This window comes from Camelus dromedarius, chromosome 7 (genome assembly GCF_036321535.1).
Source record: "Camelus dromedarius isolate mCamDro1 chromosome 7, mCamDro1.pat, whole genome shotgun sequence".
Lineage (NCBI taxonomy): Eukaryota > Metazoa > Chordata > Mammalia > Artiodactyla > Camelidae > Camelus > Camelus dromedarius.
Window position 1 is genome coordinate 74257123 of NC_087442.1, and position 24885 is coordinate 74282007.

The 24885-nt window shown below is 38.7% G+C and overlaps 1 protein-coding gene across 1 annotated transcript in view; it reads left to right on the plus strand.

Moving 5' to 3' along the window:
• Window positions 1-2684: 2684 nt before the first annotated feature.
• The window catches only part of GSAP (gamma-secretase activating protein), a 113468-nt gene continuing 91267 nt past the window's right edge, over window positions 2685-24885 (plus strand). The window contains exon 1 of the mRNA XM_064487656.1: window positions 2685-2787. The gene's annotated coding sequence lies outside the window, so the exon portion shown is untranslated. The remainder of the gene's footprint in view (window positions 2788-24885) is intronic.

The following is a 24885-nucleotide window of genomic DNA, read 5'->3' on the forward strand; positions in this document are numbered from 1 at the left end:
GGGGATATATCTAAATACTATAAAAATAAATATGCATATATAAGTAAATAATAAATACATGTGTGTATTTTTAGGTATGTTGCCCCAATCAACTGAATGTAATTTTCACATTATCACCTTAATCAAAATTATACATGTTAATCCATAAATTATACCTGTTAATTCAGTAAGGAGTGAAAGTTTGATAATGACAATTTAAAACAAGTATACTCTTTTGAATATTTATTTATTTATTCAGATAGTCAAAATTATTGAGGTATAAAAAATGCCTGAGCCATTTCTAACAACTCTAAAGCAGCTAGAAGAAATACTAATAAAACACGCAAAGAAATTACATAGATCCCTAGACCTGAATAAATGTGATGATGGTAGACAAAGAACAGTCAAGAAAGAAAGGGAAAATTGGAAATGAGAATAAGAGTGAAACACTGAAGGACTGATCTAACCGAAGGCGTGGGCAGGTCATTGACAATCAGGGTAAATGTGTATTGCGTAGGAAAAATGTGTTTGTACAGATGAAGCACTGCACTGCGATGACTTCGTGTATTATTCTCACACGACTCATACATCTCATCCTGTCTGTGTTGACTGGGATGCCGGTTACACAGACTGCTGTATCAGATGAGCCCAACATATAGTGACTTAAACAAGTAAAATCCAGGGTCTTTAAGATGGCTTGACAGTGTCTGGGACAGAGGCTCCTTCCATCTTGTGGCTTTGCCATTCTTAAAGACGCTGCCTTTATCATTCACACTGCTGAAGGTGGCTCACCACCATACCAGCTGGGGTCACATTCCACCCAGTGGGAAAAGAAAAGGCGACGCAGAGGTTTCATGAAACCCGGCATGGTTATTCGGAAGGGAAACGAAGGAGAAGGAAACCTGACCATGTGTCCAGGATGGTTTAAGAATAGTTAGATTTGGGAATTTAAACAGTCCCTTATGCAATGCTTTGTCTTTCTAGGGAAAAACAATCAATCTCTGAGAGACCCCCACCCATCCTGTTTCTCTCCTTAAGAAGGTGCTCTGGTGTAAACAGAAGAGTAATGTGGTTTATGTGTCCCCATTGATGTGGGATGAGCTGGGGAGATTTGGCTGTCACCGGGTTTCAGCAGGGCTCAGTCATAGAGATGATCTCTTTCTACGGTATTACATGAAAACCCAGGACAAACTCCTCTGCCCTTGGTTTTACTTTCATTTACTCAATACAGTGGTCCCTGGACCAGCAGCCTCAGCTTCACCTGGGAACCTGTGAGAAATGCAAATTCTTGAGTCCTACCCCAGACCTACCGAATCAGAAATTCTAGGAGCCCAGCAACTGTGTTTTAACAAGCACTGTAGGTGATTTGAGGCACGTTAAAGTTTGAGAACCATGGATTTAATGCAATTCACTGAAAGGAGGAATCAGAATACATGCTTAACGGACTGACTCTCCTTTTCTCTTGATCTCTCTCTCCCTCTTCTTTCTACAATTCCCTGGGACTAAAAGGAGTAAGCTTTTTGTTTACTACCCCTGACATAATATCCTACTACCATAAAGCATCAGCTTTCATAGCAACATCCCATAACAAAACAAGAAAACAAACAAACAAAAGCCCATGAGAATGGGCTCTTTGAGTTTGGTTAGAATAAGTTACCTGAAAAACAGCCTAGATTGTTGCATGACCCTATTTTATTTTTTTTTAATTTTTTATTTTTTAATTTAACATTTTTATTGATTTATAATCATTTTACAATATTGTGTCAAATTCCAGTGTAGAGCACAATTTTTCAGTTATACATGAACATATATATATTCATTGTCACATTTTTTTTCTCTGTGAGCTACCATAAGATCTTGTATATATTTCCCTGTGCTATACAGTATAATCTTATCTATTCTACAATTTTAATATCCCGTCTATCCCTTCTCACCCTCCACCCCTTTGGCAACCACGAGGTTGTATTCTATGTCTATGAGTCTATTTCTGTTTTGTATTTATGCTTTGTTTTTTTTGTTTGTTTGTTTTTGTTTTTTAGATTCCACATATGAGCGATCTCATATGGTATTTTTCTTTCTCTTTCTGGCTTACTTCACTTAGAATGACATTCTCCAGGAGCATCCATGTTGCTGCAAATGGCATTATGTTGTCGATTTTTACGGCTGAATAGTATTCCATTGTATAAACATACCACATCTTTTTTATCCAGTCATCCATTGATGGACATTTAGGCTGTTTCCATGTCTTGGCTGTTGTAAATAGTGCTGCTATGAACATTGGGGTGCAGGTGTCATTTTGAAGTAGGGTTCCTTCTGGATATATGCCCAGGAGCAGGATTCCTGGGTCATACAGTAAGTCTATTCCTAGTCTTTTGAGGAATCTCCATACTGTTTTCCATAGTGGCTGCACCAAACTGCATTCTCACCAGCAGTGTAGGAGGGTTCCCCTTTCTCCACAGCCTCTCCAGCATTTGTCATTTGTGGATTTTTGAATGATGCATGACCCTATTTTAAATGCCAGAAACTATTACTTTTGCCTTTGCATTCCTTCTTTAAGATATACTAATTTCCAGCCCCCTCCACTGATGGATATCATGGACTGACCATGCCAAGGGTCCAGTTCTCAGAGCAGTATGAGAAGAGCATATTATTTTTCAAAGTATTGTATTAACCAGTTACACACATCCCTTTTGCCAGGAGTCTGCACTTCAATTTGATGAGAATAATAAAGAGGATTGACTGTCTGCTCCTACACGCTCCATGGAAAGAAAGAGTTCCGGGCTACAAAAACAGAGAGAAAGAGTCAAGGTAGAGAATGTCTGATTCTGGTTGTGTTTCTGTCCCAGCATCCTCAGCGAAGTGCATAGTTCCCCCAGATTATAAAATGGAGATAACGTTCTGAGTGCAATATTACATAAAAAGATATTTATTTTTACTCCTTTCTCTGCATAGAAATAGTCGTTTGTCTTCCTTCTCAATGTGAGTTAGAATTTATACTTCCTGAACAGAAATAATTTCTATTTCCATTGACTGAGCATTTGTCTATTTCCTTAGGAGAGAGTTGCCTAGTAAACAAAAGATGTGTGGGATGTTAAACTTTTGCAATTATTTAAAAGGAACAACTCTAAATATGCTACACTAATATGGTTGTACATTTGTGAATGGGGAATTTATAGAAAAAAGAGACATGATTCTTGTTTCCACCTAATCCAGTCTCCACGTCTGATCTTTTGAATAATCATTTCAAAAGTGTAGGTTGCACACTCCCCTCCTTGGGGACTTCCCACTGCATGTAGTCAGTGCCCTTCAGTCACCTTGGCTCCACATCTCTGCCCTTGTGCCCTTCCCTAGAGTCATTTCAAGGTTTCCCACCCCCTCCTTACTTATATTGGTTTTCTTTCCATTTCCAAATTCTTTCCTAGCCCAGAGCTTTGGGTCATGCCCTTTGCCAGGAATGTCCTTTCCCCTAACCCTTCACAAGGTAAATTCTCACTTACTCTGATTTCTCAGAGAAATATCTCTTCTTTAGAAAAGCCTATGGTAGTTTTAGGAGTCACTCTTACTGACCACTTTGCCTTCATATCGATTGTCACAATTTGTGGTTATGTATTTGTTTGGTGCTTATGATTGTCTAACTTAGCTTATAAACCTTGTATCATCAGAGATCACGTCCATTTTGTTTACTTCCTTTTAACCAGCACACAGGAGGTGCTCATAAGATTTCTGATGATTGGATTACCAAATATCATACAGCAAAATGGACCCTGCAGTTTGAAATATAAATGATAAATCATCCTGTAATTTTAACAATAATACAGTATATTGAATTTGATTGTTCACAGATGGGTCTAATTCCAAAATTTGTAAACTGGTTATTTGACACTCAGATTATGTGTCTCTATAGAAGAACTGTCATTGTCGGTTAAGGCCTGTGGCCACTGAAAATAACAGTTACAAATCTTCTGCAAGCTCAAGACCTTGGTTTCCAAAGTAGGATTCCTAGTTTTTTGCCTCCATATGATTTTTAAGGACTTTGTTTTTGTGAAATTAAGATAGAAATAATGTATTCAAAAGGTGATTTTTAGTTTTCTTCTCTCTCAACATCTCTTGCATGATCTGAATGTTTGCATTGCTGTAAAACTGTTCTCAGCATAATGGATAGAGAGCTTTAAGAAGCTGGGGGGAAAGGACAGCTTCCAAAAGTAGTTTGGAAGGTGATCTGTCAGCACACCGCTGTAGCTCCCAGTGTAGAAATGTGTTTGTGTGTAAGTGGCCTGGGGTGGGGCTGGGGGGACTGCTCCAAGACGGGGAGTGACTCTGGAATCGGCCCCTTGTCCACTGGAGTGCTCCACTGCTTAGTCACAGTGGCAGCTGCACAGCCCTAACCGCCCTTGGAATGCTGGCTCTCAAAGGCCTCATCAGTGGCACCGAAGTGGCCACCCACAAGTGCAGATGTATTAATTAAAGGGCCCAATACTGCAGCTCTTTGAGGTCAGTTCAAATCAAACTCAGTTTTGCTTTCAAGTCCCTCCCAGACATATAGAAGCATATTAGGCCTGAGTGGCTGAAAATTTCCCTGACTAGAACAGGAATTTCCGCTCCAGCACGCCTACAGGTGCTCCTCCGGCCTTTGTTTGAATACTCACCTCCTTAGCCGTCAGTCCACTTCATATTTGGACAGGTCTCATTGTTACGCATTTTACTTCCTTATGCTGTAATGAAATCTGCCTCCCTGGACTTTCACCCCATTTGTCTTTGTTCTGCCCTTTGGAGCTATGTAGAATATGTCTGATCTGTCTTTAGCCTGATAGTTCTTTAGACATTTGAAGACAGCTGCCAGATCCTCTCCCCTAAACTCTCTTTCCCAGGTAAAATAGCTTCAGATCTTTTATAAGTGGTGTATTAATGTGGCAAATGTATGAGCAACAGCCCTAGGCAGAACTGAGTTTGGTTAATTCAATTATTTACTCTCTTTGCATTTATTCCCACTTATAAGTAGAATAAGTATGATAAACCCTACAAAGGAGAGGTACACTAGGGAGGGGTTTGGCCAAGGCAGGGAAACTCAGCTAAGGCTCTCTTAGGAGGTCAAGACTGAACTGACCTGATGGATGGGCAGGAGTTAACAGGGTGAAGAGGAGAGGAAGTGCTTTCCAGATGGAAGGAGCCTTATGTACAAAGGCCCTGTGGGGTGTGGGCATGTGATAGGCATGTGATAGGATAATCACATGTGGGCATGTGATTATCCTCCTGATACAACTTCTGTCCATTTGCAGAGATGGATTATAACAGCTCCCTTATTAAAAGAATTGTTCCTGTGGTGTTATTAATAATAGTAATTAATAATAATAATAATAATAATAATAATAATAATAATAATAATAATAATAATACATTAACCCAGTCAGGCCTATTCCTTCGTTATTCCACCAACAGATACTCCCACTTCTGTTCTTTTGCTTCTGCTCTTCCCTTCCTAGAAAGGTCTTCCCTTTTCTATTTATCCAGTCCTTGCAATCTTTATGGTCTATCTCCAGTTCTAGTTTCTCTAGGAAGCTTCCCTGGGCACTCAGCCTCAGGTCCTTTCTGTAGTGTAACGGTTAAATGCAGGATTTTGTAGTCCTGGGTTTGACTCCAAGTTTGGTTATTAACTACCTGGTGGCCTTAGGCAATTTACTTAATTTCTCTGATACTCAATTTCCTTATCTGTACAAAAGAGGTAATAACAGTAATTACTAAATTAAAATGGTTGGGAGAATTAAGTGAGATTATATTATCTGTGTGTGTGTGTGTGTGTGTGTGTGTATGGAAGCCCTTCCTAATGCTTTTTACTTCCTTGTCCTGTACCTCCTCTGTGGCCCACACCAACTGACCCAGTAATTCCTTTCTAAGGCCGACTCTAAGGATAGAGGAGAAGGGAGGAGGCTGTCTGCTTTGCTCTTTGTACCGCTAAGGCACACCCCCAGAAATGCCCTCACAGTAAGCCCTGGTGCGCGTGCCCTTAGGGCCTCTCTACTACCCACTGGCAGACCCTTTGAAGCCAGCCCAGGGAACTGTAGAAGGCAAGTTATATTCATGCTTTAAATGGCAAGTAAAACCATTTCCCAGAATGTCACATCCAAGTCTTTCCTGGATTAATGATTCTTTTGCAGAATCGTATTTCATAAACATAGCTTGCCAAATTTTAATAACAGGAAAACAAATTATTTAACTCATAAATAAACAGGTTTTTAAAGCACTTACTTTCAAATGAGGTTAACTAGGTGAAATTCTAGTATTATCTTTAAAAATATTGAAACCTATATGTCAAGACTGTAGTCAAAGTTGTAGTGGTAGGATATTGAATTTCCATCTCAAAAAAGGAATGGAAATGTTCTAAATTGATTAAGTCCATTGATTTAAGATTTTTTTATGCTTACAGACTGCAGACAATTGTGGTTCAATATTACAGGTAATTATCTTCTTTGCAGAATTAAAAGAATCTGCAAAATAGAAACTAAATCAATGTTGCACTTGCAGTTTAAAACACAACCCCTTACCAGCACGACTCTGCATTTATTTCATATTTCATATACTTCTCATGCCCTGCTAGGTCAAGGACTAGAAAAGACATTTTAATGCATTTCTAGTTCTGCAATCAATAAAGCTAATTTAAACTATCCTCTAACAGGTGAGGTAAAGGATTAGTATTTAGGTCTGGTGAAAATAGGCCATTCTGTGATACTCTCAGGGACACAGCACAGTTCAGGGTTTAAAGCTCAGAGAAAATCTATTTTGAGAAAGGCACGAGTGAAAAACTTCACTATGGACAAGCTTGTATCCTATTAGTGATGATATCTTTATCTTCTGTTCCTGAAGCATCATCTCTTTATTGTGATATAACACATCTTTCCCCCACCAACCTAGTTCTATCAACTGATTTTTTCTGCCCTTCCCTTTGTTTTTGAAATGGAGCCTCCAGTTACATTTACTCTGATTACTGTTTTAACAGATACTAAAACCGAGATTAGTGTGTCTGTTTTTCTGCTGCAGCCATTTTGACTACAAGTATTTAAATGGTACGTAAAATCTCACTGAAGCACTAAATTCAGAATTTGAAAATGTGTGTACGCTACCATGGTTCTGTAGAGTTTAAAATTGGCCATTTTGTTTCTTTATAAAATTGGCAAAATGAAAATATACATTTTGTTCTATTAATTTGCTTTTCCCTGTTCTCTTTAATTTAGCTTGATTTCCTCTGTTCTTTGTAGTCTCCCCTACCCCACACTGATTTTCTTTCTGAAAATCCCTTAAATGATGGACACTGACATCAGTGTCCACAGTTTTAACACTTTTATTAAATCTAATAAGTTTCATAAAAAGCCGGGTGCACCTTAGGGAACTGTGAGCTTAAATATTAGCTAACCTCATTTTATGGCCAAATCCCTCTTTTCCTGTTGCTCTAACATTTATTTTTATCAATTGTTACTATCTTCTGCTCAAGCATCATGATAAGAGATACAACTGAAGTCTCATTTGTTTTCTTTCACCACCCAACATTTTATTTTGATAAAGTTGAAACATACATAAAGGTTGAAATAATTGTATCATGAATATCCATATGCCTACTCATTCTACTATGAACATTTTATTATATGTAATTTATTACCCAGCCATGCATTATCCATTTCTTTATCCACCTATCAATTCATCTTAATTTTTTGATGCAGTAAGTTGCAGATATCAGTATACTTCATCTCTAAAGCTTCAGCATGTGTATAATTAACTAGAGTTCTATATTAGTTTACAGTTTTATTTTCATTTTCTTTCAAATAACATGTACATCTAATGACCTATACAAATCTTAAGCTTACCATTTGCTGAATTTTGACAAATGTATACACCTACGTAACCGAACCCCCTATCAAGACACAGAATGTTACCATCACTCCAGAAGGTTTCCTCATACCTCTTTCCAGCCAAATCCTCACCCACACTCCCTGCACTCAGGCAGCCAGTGTTCTAATTTTTTTTTCCACCACAGGTTAGTTCTACATGTTCTAGAACTTCATGCAGATGGAATCAAAGCATAGGCCTTTACAGGCAAAACTTCTTTCATTCAGCATAATGATGAGATTCATCCATGTATCAATAGTTAGTTCCTTTTTCCTGCTGAGTGGTATTCTGTGCTATGAGTACACCACAGTTGGTTTATCCATTCTCCTATTCATGAACAGCTGAGTGGTTTCCATTTTTTGGCCATGAAGACTAAAGTTGCTATGGGCATTTTTGTACAAGTTTTTGAACATGTGTTTTCCTTTCTCTGGGTAAGTATTTAAGAGTGTAACTACTGGGTCATAGGCTAGGTGTATACCTAACACTGCAAGAAACAACTAGGTTTGTTTCTAAAATAACTGTGCCATTTTATACTTCTTTCAGCAACTTATGAGTTTTAGTTGCTCCACATTCTTGCCAACATTTAGTGTTGTCAGTCTTTTGAATTTTAGCTGTATTGGCGAGTCCATAATGATATCTCATATTGGTACTCATTGGCATTTCCTATTAACAAATGATGTTCAGTACTTTTCATATGCTTCTTGGCCATTCATAGGCCTTTATTTGTGAAATTTCTGTTTAAAATCTTTGTCCACTTTTTTTTATTAGGTGGTTTTTGTTTTCGTTATTGGGTTGTAGTTCTTTATATATCCTGGATACCAGTCTTTTGTCAGATATATGTCTGTGAACCAGTTTTTTCTTTGATTTCATCCACCTTGGCCTCCATTCTGTGACATAATTGAATCAGTGTTAAGTATTGTCTACATATTCTTGTCCAAAGACCCTTATAAGGTTGTAAAATAAATACCTACTAGGTGGTATCTTTCTTTAATGTTGTAGGAGGACAGTGGTGGAGTCTCAGAAAACTGTTGAATGTCAGGGACTGTTTTTTCTGTTTGACCTTGTGTTGTACCAGTGGTTATTTTCAGGATGGAAATTACTGTTTTCTTAGTTTACTTTTTAAAAATAGTTTCATCTAGGTTCTTCTCTATATATAAAGTAGTACAAAGTGAAACAAATCTAAGAGTATTTGTGAAAAAAAAAAAAGAAAAAGGAAAACCAAACAGTGTTTTAATGTTACTTTATTCATAGTTATCTAGGGGGAGGAGTGTATAGTGCTATCTGTGATTTCATGGTACTAACAAAGTTGATGATGATATTGCAAGTTTGTGAAACCATTTTTTCCCCAAAGTACTTCTACAATTTTTTTTAATCTTTAAAATCAGGAAATAAACTTTAGAGTTGGCTTCATCTCTTAAAAGAGGAAACACTACTGTAACTAGTGTAACTTTTGTGGCAAATTCGTGTTCTTAGGATTTGTTCTTAAAACCGAGATCCAAGTGAAAATCTAGGAGTATTAAGTACTTTTGCATCATGCATTACTACATTGTTTGTATACAGAAGATTAAAAACAAATCCAAACATCACCCCATAGGAGGCCAATTCAAATGAACTGTTTCAGTCATACAATGGAATAATTCCCCTTCTCAGTCTCCTACTGAATATATATATATAAAATCACTTATGTGTTTTATTTTTTCTTCGTGATTTCATAATAGTAGGGTTTTACAGATAGAAAGAACTTTGGGGTCATCTAGTTCTATCCCCTCATTTTACAGAGGAAGAAAAAAAACCTCACAGATATTTAAAGAAATATGCCCCAAACAGTAGAACTCATAATTTTGGGAGTTAGGACTAGACATAGATCTGATTAAATAATCTTCTGATTGAATAGTTTTTCCTCTATTGTCAAACCCTGTGGCTTTGTGCTTCAAGATGACACTTACATTTACTCCTTCCTTTCTATTGTGTTTTCCAAGATGGTCTCTAATTATATCTAAACTGGATTGTCACTCAGACTGAAGTTTTCCCCTCAGGTCCATCTTGTACTCTTTTGTCTCACTGATTTTCCTAATATAGACCTTTCATCGAGCATCCTTAATCTCCAGAAACTTCAGTACTCGCCATTGAATGGGGTCCTAAATTCTCAAGGATCTCCATACTCTGATCCCGTCCTGCCTCTGCATCCTTGTTTCCCACTCTCCCCAACCTGCACCTGCCCATCAGGTTGCTCTCACTATGCCCTGGCTGCATGTGTACTTACTGGTTCCTTATTCTGGTAAAACCGCCCGCTCTTCCCTCCAATTAGCCACTTACATCCAGCTCATAGTTCAAAATCCAGCTCAAGCTCCACCTTCTCCATGAAACATTTTCCTAATTTTTCTCAGCTGCAGTGACTTCTCACCCCTGAATATACACTGCCACCTCCCACTTAGCAATTGATACGTGTACTAGCTCTGTAACAGATAAACCCCCAAATCTCAGTGGCTTAGCATCAGAGATTCATACTTGTTGCTGAGTGATGGCAGTGTAAGTGTTTGTGTACTGCCGATGGTGGGGTGGAGTGGGGTGCTGTGCTCGTTGCAGCCATGTAGGGGTCAAGGGCCATGGAGGCTCTGCCACCTTTTGCTCCCAGGTTTGCTCAGGCATTGGAAGGCACCTCAGTCAAGTAGGGACATGTCAATACTTTTGCTGGTGAAAACTAATCACCTTCCCCGGGAAGAGTACCTGCTCACTGGGCATCTGCATCCCTAGAACTATTCTGCTCTTACTCTACTCATTATAGGGAAGCACACATATCTGGGGTGGGGGCTGGGGGGTAGATAACTAGCTAGCTGTTCTGATTTTAATTGTTTGGGGTCCTTGTATCCCCAGCTGGATTTTATATTGTAATTAAAATTCCCCAAATGTATACAACAAAATGAGAGTCTGGCACTAAGTGTATGCTCAGTGTATGCTTGTTAAATAACAGAATAATTTATATAGTCTTCTTTTTTGTTAGTTTTTAATTTCTAAATTAAACCAGAAAGAGAAACAGAAAATAACAAATCCCTGGGGGTTCTGTCTTTGTTTTTTCATGTTTTTGTTTCTATTTTTTAAGAGCACGTTTGCAATGTATTCTTCACTTAACATGCAGAAAGTGAAATTTAGCTGGATTATCTTCCCTTTGAAAATAATAAGATTCTTTTCAGCTTCAAAAACAATTTTCAACTGGTGCCTCTTCTTTCCCTTTCTTTTCCTAAATCTTTTCTTTTATGGAAAAATTGACACATAACACAAAATAAAGTGAATATTATAACTAAATCTTGTCACCTGGCTTCAGTAATGATCGACTCATGACTAGCCCTGTGTCATCTGTGTGCCTCACTCCCATCCCACACTAAATTTTTGAAACTGAATATAAATATATTGTTTCATGTGTAAATACTTCCACTTGTATTGCTAGTAGATAAGGCCTAAAAAAACCCCATAATACTATATCTCGTTTCAATAATAACAGTAATTCCTTTTTAATCACTAAATAATCCTGTTAGTAATCAAATTTCCTCCATTATAAAAAATTGGTTTGTTCAAATCAAGATCCAAACACGATATTTTAGACATACCTCTGAAATATTTTTAAAAATTATAGTTCTTCTCTCCCTTCCCAGCCTTTTTTCTTGGAATTTATTTATTGAAGAAACCAAGTCATTTGTCCTATAGTGATTTTCACATTCTGGATTTGGCTGAATCCACCCCTATGGTTCCTTTTATAGTTTAATGTACCTCTGTTCCCCAGCATTTCCTGTAAACTGAAGTTAGGTCTAGAATCTTGATCAGATTCAGGTTTGATTTTTCATCATAGATGGGGTTATGTATATCCATCAGAAGACACATAATGCCTGGTTATCTCTCTTTTTTGCTTATAACATTTATCAGTGGGTTTAAGAGTTGTCACCCTGATCCATCCATTATAAAGTTCTACCTCGGCTTTTCACCTGTGGTTTTGTCTGCCACTGATGATCATTACCTAGATCCATTATTTAATTTTGCACATCCTGTGTCTTTTTACGATAAGATCTCCCAGAATTTTGAAATATTTTATTATTCCTTTTCATCTTATATTATTAAATATATTCTAGACATTTAAACTCCCTCCCAGTCATAAAAATGATAATTAACATCTGTTTGGCACAAAGTATTTTCACACTGTTTCACAAATACAATCTGATCCTCTCAAAACACCTTAGAGGTGAGCTGGCTCTGTGACCTTGGGCAAAGGTCCTCATCTTAGAGATGAGGAAAATAATAATAACCACCTCTAGGATTGTTATGAAAATAAAACAAATTTAATACATGCAAACTGCTTAGAACAGTGCTCAAATATTACAGTGAGAGTGAAATAAACATTTGCTACTCTTGTTACTAATATTGTCATGTTGCTATCATCCAGATTTCTTTCAGTTTTAATATATTATTTTGCAGTTTTAACTAATGTTTCTTTGAACTTTTTTTAGTTTTTATGGAGATTAATAGGAACAATTTAATTACTACATTTTCATATAACTTCATAGTCTCTGACCCCTTCTCATAACCTTGTTTAGCTTACATGGGATATGAACTTAGCTTTTACTGTCACTTACTGCTAAATATCATTCATGCACTCTGTTTCCTTTATTTATAGAAAACCAACTAACAATCATTTTCTTTCCCCTACCCCCCCAAAAAACAATTAAAAGAAGATGATATTCAACGTATGCTGTTTAGACTATCTGTAGCATTTTCTCCTTTATGAGAAGAAAAAAGCAGCATGCTTTCACAAATTTTATATTAATGAGCTTTTAATATATTCTAAAATAAACCTTAATGGAATCACAGAGTGCTAGAGCTTGGAGGACCTTGGAGGGCAGTCTGAGCACTTCATTTGCAGGTGAAGAAACTGAGAACTAACCAGGTTAAATGGTTCATCCAGGTAGAACTAGCGCCAAGATCTTAAGTCAAAACCAGCCCACGTCTCCAGCCTCTTTCCATTACACTGCATGATGCTCAACCGTTTTCAGTGTCCCTCCATCAGTGCTCACAACACTACCGACAACAGTATCACTATTTGGAGTTAAAAGTGAGGAACGTGAGCTGCAGGCTGGAAGACACACAAACGTCAGTGGAACCTAAAAAGGTGGAACCCAGGAACCCATCTCTGTGCTAGGACATTTGGGTGGCAACAGACAGTAAGTGCACGTCAGGCTAAATGAATATAATATGTATTTATATCAATACTGAGACATAAAGAAAAGAGACAGCGACTTTCCACTGATACCGTATGCCTAGTAGTACTTGCCTAGTCACACAGTCATATATGGAGGGTAGAGTTGCAAGCAGGTTTTAGGTAATTTTTGACTTTTTTTTGTTTGTTTTTACTTTTAATTATGGAGAATTTTAAATATACACAAAAGTGGACAGAATAGTATGATTCTTATGTTCACATCACTTAGCCCCACTCTCCATTAACCTAAGGCCAACCCTATTCCATTCCTCCTCTCATCCACTCCCCATCTTGTATTATTTTGAAGCATATTTCTTTAGAAGACAAAAATAGTTTTAAAATAATTACCACATGACCCATTATCATGCCTAAAATTTCTTAATATAATCAAACCAGCAGTTGATATTCCATTTTCCCATTGTTTTAGAAACATCAACATTTTAGTCTTTTTTTGACTTAGAATCTAATCCCTTACACTGTGATTATTCCTCCTTGATCTACATATTACTTCTCTCTCTCTTTACTCCTTGCAATTTACTTGTTGAAGAAAACAGATTATTTTTGACCTGAAGTTTTTCCCATAGTCTGGGTTTTGCTGCTTACATGCCCATAGTGTAGTTATGAAGCAGCTTTAAACATTCAAGAAAATGTGCATATTATTATCAGGTTTCACCAGTTCGATGGTATTATTCTGGGCACAGATGATAACAGCTGGAGGTCCGGGCGGTGGATCCCAGCTGGCTGTGAGGGATCTGTGACAGAGTTAGGTGTGCTTGTCAGTATGAGCAGCTGCTGTCAGGCTGAGAAAGCTTGTCTAGTGCCCCAGTCCTGTCCTGCTCTCTAATCTAGATTGTGCCTTTTGTTATATAGTTTCACAGCATCCTTTACTTTTTCTTCACAGCAGCCGTCACAATTTGTAACTGTAGCGGTCTTTGAAGATTTATTGTCATAAAAGCTAGGAGTGCATGAACGTACCTATGAAAAACTGAATTCTTTATAACAGACAAGCCATGGTTTCCAGCCGGGAATGGGAAAACATAAACTTGACAATTCATGATAATCATTTCCACATTGGAACTTTTTCTCTTGTGATTAAGCACTAAGTCAAATTCAATTCTTCCTTTCTCTTCTCTTCTCCCTGGGGAGGATCAAGTTCCTGGGCCAGGGTCATCCCATAGATAGGCTGTTCTTTATTTGGTCCTCACCTTTAACTAAGGTTGGGGTATTTCTTCATGCTGCATTCATCCCAATTTCATAGCCTTATTGTAAAAACCCTATGATCAATCAGTCTTCCAGACAAGAAGACGAGATTCAGAGGAGGCAAGAGTGTAGATGCTAATGGGTGCTGAGAAGGGTGCTGTCACCCTTTCCCCTACTGGGGCAAAGCCGAGGGAGGTATTTACAACACCCAGATTTACTTAGATGAATCTCAGGTTTGAAACAGCACCTGCCGATAGGACACCTGGACACAAGGACTGAGTGAGTCCTGGCAGATGGCCTACAGGCATCTTTATAGATCCCTGCACATGCCAGGGTGGTGCGAGGAAGTTGCTGAGAGGTTTTAAGCCCCTGAAGGATTTGAGGGTGAGGGTAGTGGCAAAATGCCAAGAGGCGTCAGGGACCTGGGAGAGACTGAGTATGTGGACCTTGAGACTGGAAGCAATAGCAGGGACTATGGCCACCACCAATGTATGCCAAGTACCACTTGTGGTAAACGCCACCTCATCTGGTGCATGTATGTGACTCACCAAGGACCATGTGTACAATGACACTTCAGATGTTCCCTGATGCTGGAAGGCAATTAATGCATCTTGGGGAAGTTGGCTCATACTCAAGAAAAAGGGAAACAGAAGGAGGAAGAAAACTTTGAATCAGCATGAATATTTAGTAGTTTTAAACAGAAAGAGACTGAGCTATCTTCAAGTGGCAAGATTGAATTAATTTTCCTTTCCTTAGCAGAAAGAGGACTCAAGAGTTAAGTTTGAATTCCATCAGAAAATGATAAAAGGCATATGCCAGCACATCTGGGTTGTGACTATACATTGTAAACCCACTACACAACTCACATTTATGTGTTTATTTTTAAATGTCTCTCTTCACTATATTGTAAGTTTCATGAAGGTACAGACCACCCCTTTTTTTGTTCTTTATTCTTGACACCTAACCCAGTGCTCGGCACTTGACAGTTACTGAAGAAGAATTTACTGAATGAATCTTGTACCCACACACCAGAGCTCCTTCCGAAATACTTGTTACAGAGCAAGCCCACAATAAATGATCTTTCCTCTTCCTTTCTAGAAGAATATATACATATTGAGGGGAGGGGCACAGTCCATCCTGCTGTTGAAAGTCAGTTGTGCCTTGGGTCGCTCTGAAAGTAAATCTGCTTTGGTATTTTTTATGAGAACTACTTAAGGAACTGAAGACGTAACATGTGTCTTCTCTAACCCTTTTCTGTATCCAAATGGTACATGGGCTATAGCAGTAACCACAGCTGCAGCTGCAAAGGGTCAATTCTCTGGAAGATGGTGAATATTCAGTAGCAATTGCCCCACTACCAATGTAGTCCTGGTCCCTTCATTCTGAAACTTTCTTTTTCCCTCTCCACCTGGGATCCAGTCTGTTCTCATTCTCCTGTCCATTTTCTGTGCTCTGGCTCTTGTCTCCTCTTCTTCTCTTCCTCCTTTACACCCTCAACCTTCACCCCCTTTCAGGGTAGAACACCCAGCCAGACAGGATGTCCTGGATCGTTCTCATTTCGGGGAGAGTCATTTTCTTCTTTGAAAAAAATCAAAAAGGAATTTTATAAAATATGTCGATATGCAATTTAACATATAAACCTTTAAACCATTAATTTGTATCCCACCTCATTCATAAAAGTATTTGAGGTCAGTATATCTTAGTAACATTCGTTGCAAATAAATTCATTGACCAGTAAACAAATCTATGCCCTCTGATTGAGACTTGGGAGATGTGGACCCCATGGTACAGTATTTCCTGAGTTTGCCTGTGAAGAATTATCTGTGCTGCTTGTTAAATACGCAGATATCCACAGCTCTTCCCTGGGAGATCATTTGGGTAGGCCTGAATTATTTTTTTCCTTTAGGTAATTCTTTTCATCTGATAAGTTTAAGAAAACTTGCGAATGTCCATAGCAAGAACTGTGAGGATGAAGACACATGAGGAATATGGGCATAAATGGTGGGGGGAGAGGGGGACAAAGAAATTGCTGAGTGGAAAGGAATTTGATCCAGCATTCTTTTTTCTTTTCCCAGTAGTAAGATATCTGTTTGAATGCTGATTAAAAAAAAAAAAAAAAAAAAACACCTCATGGCAATGTGGAAAACTGATAATATTAATGGTGGCAAAAGATACTAAACTATCAAAGTAAAAACAACAGCAACAACTGAAAATGTTGATCAAACTGTGTCAAATACTACTGATTACAGTCGTATAAATTATCTCCTTACTGTTGTATCTTATTACCATGAAGCACAAACTGTTAACTGTAACATGAAGTGTGTCTGATTAAACTGTAAGTTTTACTTGATTAGAACAGTAACTTGCCTCCCTCTGAATACCTGTTTGTATCTTTATATAGTCAGTCTTCATAGGCAGTTGTATATGAGCATGTTTCCATCTCAATTTTAAAATATTAAAAGGAACACAGCATGGATAAGGCTGTTCTTTATCCTCATTTTTTGAAATCTAAGGCAAACACCTGTTAGAATAGCAGGTTATCCATTTTATAATCTCTGCCTCTCTTGAGAATTTTGTTTCTTTCTGCCCCACCTCACCTTGAATAGGAGAATTTCACATTTCAAAACCAGTAGGTAAAGAGCAGTACGTAAGAAAGGAAAACCCCAAGCGTTGTACTTTGAGACCTCCACCCTCTGAGGGTGTGGTCAGCTGTCTTTCATTCCTGAAGTCTCAGGAGCGCTGGGAAGGAGAGCTTTCTGGGAGGTCAGCGTGTGGGAGGGGTGGGATAAGGCGCCCCGGGGAGCTGGGATGGCTGGTGCTGCTGGAAGGCAGTGCTAGGGATGTGGACGGCCGTGTGGAAGTGGCAGTCAGGAACCTTCCAGGCCTTCCAGTTTATGATCCTGTCATTGTCCATTGCTTAAAAGGTGGAAGTATTTAAAACTAATAATTCCTAAAGGACATGAGTTTTGTAGTCTGAATCTATTCTTAACAACATGAAAGAGGCTTCATAGCACAGATTTTCAGGCTGTTGTAGTCTCCTCTCCCCAGAGTCTGTGGCCCTGCTGTTTGGTGTCAGCAATCTGGCTTCTTGCCAGAGACAGCATATTTTCTAAGCCTGTTGCTCTGAAAACTATTGTCATTCAGAAAAATTTCCTGTTGCTTCCCAAAATACTACTTCCCAAGTGTTGGGTACTTTTAGAGGTTTGACCCCTTGCAATTATGTCTGTTAGTTTTACATTACCCCCCTTTCTGGGTGGTTTCATGTAAATAAAAGCCCAGTGCTAGCTGATCAGGTAGGTATTGATGGAATTCAGCATTGAAGGACTTCGATCATATTATCCAGGAAAATTAAATTTTGGTTTCCATAGACTTGCTCTGTGCTCATCATTTCCTCTCTTTAGATGTCCCTACAGAGCTGGGGACATCACTGAAGAATGAAAAACCAGTGCCTTCAGAGTTTCCCACAATACATTTTCCTGAATAAAAGGAAAATGGCACTGATAGGAGAGGCAGGTTGTATTAGAATTATTTGGGTACTTAGCTGGATTTCCTTCCTGGCTGATTTAGTCCCTTGCTTTGTGTCTGCCTATCCATCTGTGAAGAGAGGATAATTACACCTGTTCCTCAGAGGGATATTACAGAGATTCATTTTGAAAGTCTATAAAGCTTTTTAAGCGTGGAGAAATATAATTACAAGAAAATATATTGTCGTTGCAGTGGTCCTGGCAAACCTTAAGTAATTCCAGTCATCAGTATATTGATGAATATGCGTTATTGGTTCATTACATAGAAGTTGGCTCTTTCTGCTCTGTTTTTCCTGATGTGTGTATGTGTAAGAGGAGGGAGTCGGGAGAATGGATAATCAGCCACATAATGTGGGTTTTAAAAGATCCATTTTCTTTTCATTCACTTGTGTTCAGGCTTCCAGCAAAAGGAGATGAATTAAAGAAATGTCATGAAAAATGCTGTAGTCCTACATGCCACTGTGCAGACTCTCATATTTTTCTGGCTTATGATCAAAAGTGATCACTTGAGTCAGAAAGGATTTCTTCAGGTCAGAGATGCTAGTTTCTTAAAAACAAAAATTCCTATGTAAATCTTGACAAATCACCTGGACCTTTTAAATTGATGTTTCCCTAAAGATTTTTTTATGGAGTTATAGTCAGTTTACAATGTTGTGTCAGTTTCTAGCGTACAGCACAATTCTTCAGTCATACATGAATATTCATATATTCATTTTCATTTTCTTTTTCACCATAAGCTACTACAAGATATTGAATATATTTCCCTGTGCTATACAGTATAAACTTGTTTATCTATTTTATACATACCAGTCAGGATCTTCAATCTCGAACTCCCAATTTATCCCTTCCTACCCCGTCCCCTCTGGCAACCACAAGTCTGTATTCTATGTCTGTGAGTCTGTTTCTGTTTTATATATAAGTTCATTTGTCTTTTTTTTTTTTTTTGATTCCACATATAAGTGATATCATGTGGCATTTTTCATTCTCTTTCTGGTTTACTTCACTTAGGATGACATTCTCCTGGGCCATCCATGTTGCTGCAAATGGCATTGTTTTATCATTTTTTATGGCTGAGTAGTATTCCATTGTATAAATATACCACAGCTTCTTTATCCAGTCATCTGTCGATGGAGGTTTAGGTTGTTTCCATGTGTTGGCTATTGTAAATAGTGCTGTTATGAACATTGGGGTGCAGGTGTCTTTTTGAATTAGGGTTCCCTCTGAATATATGCCCAGGAGTGGGATTGGGTCATATGGTAAGTCTATTTTCAGTCTTTTGAGGAATCTCCCTACTGTTTTCCACAATGGCTGCACCAAACTTCATTCCCACCAACAGTGTAAGAGGGTTCCCTTTTCTCCAAAGGCTCTCCAGCATTTATCATTTGTGAACTTTTGAATGATGGCCATTCTCACTGGTGTCAGGTGATACCTCATTGTAGTTTTGACTTGCATTTCTCTGATAATTAGTAATTATTGAGCATTTGTTCATGTGCCTATTGGTCATTCTTATGTCTTAATTGGTGAATTGCTTGTTTAGGTCTTCTGCCCATTTTTGGATTGGGTTGTTTGTTTTTCTTCCTATTAAGTCATATGAGCTGCTTATATATTCTGGAGATCAAGCCTTTGTCAGTTTCATTTGCAAAGTTTTCTCCCATTCCGTAGGTTGTCATTTTGTTTTACTTATGGCTTCCTTTGCTGTGCAAGAATCTTGTAAGTTTAATTAAGTCCCATTTGTTTATTCTTGCTTTTATTTCTATTGCTTGGGTAGATTGCCCTAAGAGAACATTTTTGAGATGTATGTCAGATAATGTTTTGCCTATATTTTCTTCTAGGAGGTTTATTATATCTTGTCTTATGTTTAAGTCTTAGATCCATTTTGAGTTTATTTTTGTATATGGTGTAAGGGAGTGTTCTAGCTTCATTGCTTTACATGCTGCTGTCCAGTTTTCCCAGCACTGTTTGCTGAAGAGATTGTCTTTATTCCATTGTATATTCTTGCCTCCTTTGTCAAAGATTAGTTTACTGAAAGTTTGTGGGTTCATTTCTGGGCTTTCTATTCTGTTCCATTGGTCCATATGTCTGTTTTTGTACCAATACCATGCTGTTTTGATTACTGTAGCTCTGTAGTATTGTCTGAAGTCTGGGAGAGTTATTCCTCCAGATTCTTTCTTTTTCTTCAATAATGTTTCGGCAATTCTAGGCCTTTTGTGGTTCCATATAAATTTTATTATGATTTGTTCTAGTTCTGTGAAATATGTCCTGGGTAATTTGATAGGGATTGCATTAAATCTGTGGATTGCCTTGGGCAATGTTTTTATCATTTTAACAATATTGATTCTTCCAATCCAGGAGCAACGGATATCCTTCCATTTTTTTTTAATTCTTTAATTTCCTTCATCAGTGTTTTATAGTTTTCCGTGTATGAGTCTTTCACCTCCTTGGTTAGATTTACTCCTAGGTATTTTATTACTTTGGGTGCTATTTTAAAGGGGGTTGTTTCTTTACTTTCTTTTCCTGTTGATTCATCGTTAGTGTAAAGAAATGCAACTGATTTTTGAACATTAATCTTGTAACCTTCTACCTTGCTGAATTCTTTGATTATTTCTAGTAGTTTTTGTGTGGACCTTTGAGGGTTTTCTATGTATAGTATCATGTCATCTGCATATAGTGACACTTTTACCTCTTCTTTTCCAATTTGGATCCCTTTTATTTCTCTCTCTTGCCTGATTACTAGGGCTAGGACTTCCAAGACTATGTTGAATAGGAATGTTCATAGTGGGCAGCCTTGTCTTGTACCAGATTTTAGTGGGGAGCTCTTGAGTTTTTCACCGTTGAGTACTATGCTGGCTGTAGGTTTGTCATATATAGCTTTTATGATGAGATATGTTCCCTCTATACCCCCTTTGATGAGAGTTTTTATCATAAATGGGTGTTGAATTTTATCAAATACTTTTTCTGCGTCTATTGAGATGATGATGTGGTTTTTGTCCTTTCTCTTGTTGATGTAATGTATTACATTGATTGATTTGCATATGTTGAACCACCCTTGTGTCCCTGGGATGAACCCCACTTGATCATGATGTATAATCTTTTTTATGTGCTGTTGGATTCTATTTACTAATATTTTGGTAAGGATTTTTGCATCTATGTTTATCAGTGATATTGGCCTGTAATTCTCTTTTTTGGTGGTGTCTTTTCCTGGTTTTGGTATCAGGGTGATGGTGGCTTCATAGAATGAGTTTGGGAGTATTCTCGCCTTTTCAATCGTCTGAAAGAGTTTGTGGAGGAGTGGTATGAGTTCTTCTTTGTATGTTTGGTAGAATTTCCTGGTGAAGCTGTCCGGTCCTGGACTTTTATTTGTAGGGAGGTTTTTTATTGCTAATTCAATTTCATTTCTAGTGATTGGTTTGTTGAAGTGGTCAGTTTCTTCTTGATTCAGTCTTGGTGGACTGTATATTTCCAGAAACTTGTCCATCTCCTCTAGGTTATCCAGTTTGGTTCCATATAGTTTTTCATAATATTCTCATATGATATTCTGTATTTCTATTTTGTTTGTTGTAATTTCTCCATTTTCCTTTCTTATTTTGCTAATTTGTGCTCTCTCTTTTTCCTTCTTTGTGAGTCTGTCTAGAGGTTTGTTGATTTTGTTTACTCTTTCAAAACACCAGCTTTTGGTTTGATTTATTTTTCTATTTTTTTTAATCTCTATTTCCTCCCTGATCTTTATTATTTCTTTTGTTCTGCTAACTTTTGGGGGTTTTTTGCTCTTCCTATTCTAATTCTTTTAGCTGGTGGGTTAGATTGTTTATTTGAGATTGTTATTTTTTGAGGAAGGCCTGTATTGCTATAAACTTCCCTCTTAACACTGCCTTTGCTGCGTCCCATAAATTTTGTGTGGTTGTGTTTTCATTTTCATTTGTCTCAAGGTATTTTTTAATTTCAACTTTGATTTCATCATTGACCCATTGGTTTTTTTTTTTTTTATACTTTTTTTAAATTGAGTAATAGTCATTTTACAATGTTGTGTCAAATTCTAGTGTAGAGCACAATTTTTCAGTTATGCATGAACACATATATATTCATTGTCACATTTTTTTTCAGCTATGAGCTACCACAAGATCTTGTATATATTTCCCTGTGCTATACAGTATAATCTTGTTTATCTATTCTGCATTTTAAAATCCCAGTCTGTCCCTTCCCACCCCCTGCCCCCTTGGCAACCATGAGTTTGTATTCTATGTCTATGAATCTGTTTCTGTTTTGTATTTATGTGTGTGTGTGGTTTTTTTTAGATTCCACATATGAGTGACCTCATATGGTATTTTTCTTTCTCTTTCTGGCTTATTTCACTTAGAGTGACGTTCTCCAGGAACATCCATGTTGCTGCAAATGGTGTTATGTTGTCGGTTTTTGTGGCTGAATAGTATGCCATCGTATAAGTATACCACAGCTTCTTTATCCAGTCATCCATTGATGGACATTTAGGCTGTTTCCATGTCTTGGCTATTGTAAATAGTGCTGCTATGAACACTGGGGTGCAGGTGTCATTTTGAAGTAGGGTTCCTTCTGGATATATGCCCAGGAGCAGGATTCCTGGGTCATACAGTAAGTCTATTCCTAGTCTTTTGAGGAATATCCATACTGTTTTCCACAGTGGCTTTCCTTGTTTCCCTCTCTCACTCTTAATGATTTAGATGTCTTCTTTTACAATTCTGTGTTTATTCTTTTTGTAATTCATGGCAGTTATCTCCTTTCCAGTTATGTTTCTCATTTTTATAGCATCCTGCTTCTTTTCTATTTAGAGTAGACCTGTCAATATTTCTTTTAGCATGGGTTTAGTGTTGCTAAAGTCTTTTAGTTCTTGCTTGTCTATGAAGTTCTTTATCTCTCTTTCTATTCTAAAGGATAGCCTTGCTGGATAGAGTATCCTAGGCTGCATCTTTTTTTCATTCAGGACTTTGAATATATCTTGCCGCTCCCTTCTGTCCTGTAGTGTTTGTGTAGAGAAATCAGCTGAGAGCCTTATGGGGGTTCCCTTGTAACTCACTCTGTTTTTCTCTTGCTGCCTTTAGGATCATTTCTTTATCCTTGACTCTGGCCATCTTAATTATGACATGTCTTGGTGTGGATCTGTTTGGGTTCTTCCTGTTTCGGACCCTCTGAGCCTTCTGTACTTGGATATCTGATTCCTTCTTTGGGTTTGGGAAGTTTTCAGTCATGATTTCTTCAAATACCTTTTCAATCCCCTTTGTTCTTTCTTCCCCTTCTGGAACCCCTATTATGCATAGATTGGCATGCTTTATATTATCCCATAGGTCCCTTATATTGTTTTCGTTGTTTTTTATTTGTTTTTCTCTCAGCTGTTCTGATTGGGTGCTTTCTGTTGTCCTGTCTTCTAGGTCACTTATTCGTTCCTCTGCATTATTTAGCTTGCTTTGTACAGCCTTTAGGTCAGCTCTCATATCAGCAAATGAGTTTATTAATTCTACTTGGTTCTTCTTTATAGCTTCAATTTCATTTTTGACGTAGTTTATATCTCTAAACACTATTTCTTTTAGTTCCTTCAGTACTTTGATCACTCCTTTTTTGAAATCTTGATGTAGTAGGCCATCAATGTTTATTTCCTTGATCGTGCTTTCAGGGGATTTCTCTTGATCTTTTAATTGGGAGTGGTTCCTCTGCTTCTTCATATTGCTCATATCTCTCTGGCACTGTGGCTTAAGGAGTATCAGTTATCTAGTTCTCCTGGAGATGATGTGCTCTTAATGATTTTATCGAGAGGTCTTTGTATCTTTGCCCTGTTTCATGAACTCAGCTTGCTGTTTCCAGAGGCCCTCTGTTGGCTCCCTTGTCTGTGCTGCTCCCAGTGGCTGTCGGCTAGCAGATCGTGCCCCCTCCCAACACTGGGTCAGGTGCTGAGCTCTTACCCAGGGGCGGGTCAGTCCCCCTCCTGATGCTGCAGTCAGCTGCTGTGCTCACTTGGGTGAGGCAGGTGGGTGGATTGCATCCCCTCCCAGCACCATGGTCAGGTGCTGCGTTCCTGCCAGGAAGGCGGTTGGCCACCCACCCTCTCCTGGTGCCGGTCGCTCCGCTACTCTGTGCAGCTGCCCACTCTGCCTCAGGTCAGTGCTCCAAAGGTGGGCTTGGGGAAGACCGCAGAACAGCCCCACCCCTGCTCCATGCCAAATCTCAGCTCCCTGTTTGTCTTGGTGGCACGAGTTCTCTAAGGTGCCAGGGCAGAAAAATCCTATCTGCCTCGGGCTGTAAACAAGTCTCAGTCCTGCCTAGGTGGTTGCGGAGCCCCTGGGTGCCAATTCAGGTCTCAGCCCTGCCCCCACCCGGCCGCTGCGCACAGGAGGAGATGGGGGCTGTGGCTGTGCCGAAAAGAGAAGCACCAGTAATGGTGGCGCAGGTCTGAGGAGACAAAGGCTATGGTGCCCCTCCCCCCAGGGCACACTAGCCGTGTTGCTTTGCTTTTTTCACAATTTATGGGGGACCAAGGTTGTCCTACTCCGTATCCCCTCCCAGTCACGGCACACAGCACCCTGCAGTCCCCAGGGGCTGCCTCAGTGCAGCCACCCTAGTCCTCTGCCCAGCTCTGGCAGCCTGTCGCGGCCCCAGCTGCCGGCTCGTGTCTCGGGCTGGGTGTCACGGGGACCCTTTGTGCCCATTTAACTCAGTTCTGTCCGTCAAGGGGTTCTCGGGGCAGATCTGAGCCTTGGAGGCTCCCCCTCTGTCCCGCTGGCCTCTCCATTGGAGAGGGGAGACCCAGCGAACAAGCGCCAGTCCTCCTTTGCTGCTCCCTCCCCACAGGATCAGTCCCATCTGCTATCTTGCTTCTCTCTTCCCATTGGTTTTTTAATAGCATGTTGTTTACTCTCCATGCTTTCCTTTTTTTCTCCTTTGTTTCTCTGTAGTTGATTTCTAGTTTCATGGCATTGTGTTCAGTAAAGATGCTTGAGATAATTTCTATCTTCTTAAAATTGTTGAGGCTTCTGTTGTGCCCAAGTGCATGATCAATCCTAGAAAATGTTCCATGTGCACTTGAAAAAAATGTATATCCTA